Consider the following 2,938-nt stretch of genomic DNA (forward strand, 5'->3'; position numbering starts at 1 on the left):
TTTCTCTTTGCTTTGCTGCTTAAAGCTACTCAAATCAAAGGGAAGAGTGTTTCTTCCATTTCTTCGTTGTCAGTCTGTGACTCAATACTGACTACACTGTTGTCACTGCCGGTCTCGGAATCCTCGGAATCTTGACTGTCTGTTTGAAATTTGTTGTACTCTACTTCCCTGTCTTCAGAAAACAGGTTAGTTGCCTCAAATAGTTTAATTTGATATAATTTTTTCATATTTAGCAAGAGGGCCGTAAGTCCACTGGTTACATGCTGGAATGATGAATTCTTTATTGAGTATTTACCCTGTTCCTGTAAAACAAACACACATCATTATTTAAGGCATTTTTTAAATTAAATGTTTGTTTTCCTAACAAGTGTTTCATTTAAACTTTAACCAGTAAAAGTGATAATGAAAATATATTACAATTTGTGTCTACAAAATGCTTTTACTAATTTTACTTAGCTTAGACACAAACAACAATGATTAAGCTACCTGTTAAAATAATTACCAAGTAGCTATAATGCAATAACATTTATTTCAGTGGAGTAATTAAGTTAATATTGATACCTGATACTAACTTCAATTATCCAAGAGGGTGGGGCACTTTTGTTTTGTACATCAACTAGTCTTTGTGTTATCTCTTCAAGCTTTTTTCTGTAGAAATCCAAGTAACTTTTCATTTCCAGTTGAATGACATTTTGTTCTTCCATAGTCTTGTTGTACATATGCAGCTTTTCTGCAGCATTTCTCTTTTCTTGAAGAGTAACTTAAAATATTCAAAAAATAAAATATAAAGTAAATTATTTAATAAGGAACATGAACAAATCTGTCATTGTAGGATGCATGTATTATGCAACAACAATGCAATCATATGTAATCATTTTTAAGGTATCTTGTTAATATTATTATTTTAAAAATATAAATTAGGCATGGACTTCCATTTGTCCATTACCATAATGAGTAAGTTTGAATTAACATGTTAGTAGCTAACAATATTTATCCTCATTGACAAGGCCAATATGCACAGAAAAATAACCAAATATACTTACCATTATCAGTTGGTTGAGGAGTGCCATTATACCATGGAAAGTTGCCCTCTTCAGCAATGTCCACACTAAGTTTTTCTGTATTGTCTTCATTGTAGACCGCTATCAGTTCCCTCAACTTTTTCTTGTCTGCTTCAATCTTTGCACGGTATCGTGATCTCATTTTGCTTGAAACTGAAAGAAACACTTTGTTACTAGTAAATAAGATTATAGTTGATAAATTTGTTTTGTATATACTTAGTAGTGAATACCTACACAAAAGTAGCAGATCACACTACATAAATATTTGCCAAGCACTTTTTTTTAACAAGCTTAGGTATACACAGCAATGTGCTGCTATCGTATTATGTATGAAAGACCACAGTGTAGATCAAAAACCTCACAGGACAGCCAGTCATACATGGAATCTGGAGAGAATATGAAATGTAAGGCTGATCTATTAGCCTCCACTAACAAAATCGGGGTACAGCACAAGAATATCTTCCAATATTCCTGAGTGTATGAAGTAATAACAAAACTCAAAGTACATCATACCATTTGTTCTGAAGTCATTGATAACAGGGCAATCACATATATAGTGATAGACAGTATGTCCTAGCTTTTGTTCACATAGTTTACAACTGGAATGATTTCCATTGGCAGATTCATTACCTGCAGGCACCTGCCATAGATATTGATATCTCAACTTAATTTTGACAATTACCTATAATTACATAGGACAACACCTAAGTGAGATGGTATCCATACAAATCTACCTGAGAAATAAATGACATTAGATGTGTTTAGATAAAAAAAAAGTCATTGTTTTCTTGAAGTATTTTACAAACACTAAAAGATTTCTGTTTGTTTTATCAGTCCCTAACTTATACATAAGCTTTAACATACCTGCTACACTGGATATGTGGGATTTCTTGGTTCTAATTGAGTCACATACTAACTCTATCCCCTTTTGAACATCATTTTGAGAAACTGATCTGTTGAGAATAGAGGATACTGTTTACTATAATGTTTACTAAATTCAAACATGTAAAGACCCTGATTAATTAAAAAAAAAGTTAACTTAAATTTTTAGGCAATGGTCACAATGGCATTTTATGATGGCTGACAATTACTGTACAAGAACTAAACAATTAAAATAATAAAGAAATGTTTTGGCAATTTTATGATTTATGGTACTGCATTGATTTTACAGTACAATAAACTTGTTAAAATATATAAGAGTATTTCAAAACAGTGTTTCTTACTATATATTTTACAAGCAAACCTTTTATTTAAACTCTGGGCTAAGTTGGTTAACTCTGCAATCCAGATGAGAAGTTGTTTTTCATCAAGAGATAAGTCAGCTAACTCCTTTCTTATTAACTCTGCAGCTTCTTTTGCCTATCAACAGGAGGAAAAACTGCCCTGTTAGTATAATAAATGTTGCAATTTTTATTTAATATTTGATATTACAAAAAAAAAACAATCCTTACGAGCCTAACTGCAGATGAAGGCTGTTTAATGGCAGTAAATGTTATTTTTATTTTTATTTTTGAATGTTTTTTTTTTCCTGCGCACTTATATTAGTGAATCATGATCATTGTTGCATATATTCAATGAATAAAGCAAATTACTTGCCTTACAAAATCTTGAAGCTAGAACACGAGCTAAAGAGTCATGTTTATGTTGGTTCCAAAAAAATGAAGATTCACTAAGTTCTTCTTCACGCTCTGAAAAAAAGGGACAAAAAATAACTCCCTTCAATGAATATGTAAAATGAAAATAATTCACTTTTATGCAGGCGATGAGTCACAATAACGTGGCTAAAGTATGTAGACCAGACCACTCACTAGAAGGTGAAGGGACGACGACGTTTCGGTCCGTCCTGGACCATTCTCAAGTCAATTGTGATGAGGAAG

The 2,938-nt window shown here is 32.1% G+C and overlaps 1 long non-coding RNA gene across 1 annotated transcript; it reads right to left on the reverse strand.

Annotated features, from left to right (window-relative positions):
* Positions 1-1,046: 1,046 nt before the first annotated feature.
* On the reverse strand, positions 1,047-2,466 carry LOC138372036 (uncharacterized). The gene is made up of 3 exons (XR_011230650.1): positions 2,305-2,466; positions 1,926-2,014; positions 1,047-1,214 (listed from the first exon to the last, which is right to left on the reverse strand). It is a non-coding gene; the product is annotated as an uncharacterized lncRNA (long non-coding RNA).
* Between the last annotated feature and the right edge of the window lie 472 nt (positions 2,467-2,938).

This window comes from Procambarus clarkii, chromosome 4 (assembly GCF_040958095.1).
Source record: "Procambarus clarkii isolate CNS0578487 chromosome 4, FALCON_Pclarkii_2.0, whole genome shotgun sequence".
NCBI lineage: Eukaryota > Metazoa > Arthropoda > Malacostraca > Decapoda > Cambaridae > Procambarus > Procambarus clarkii.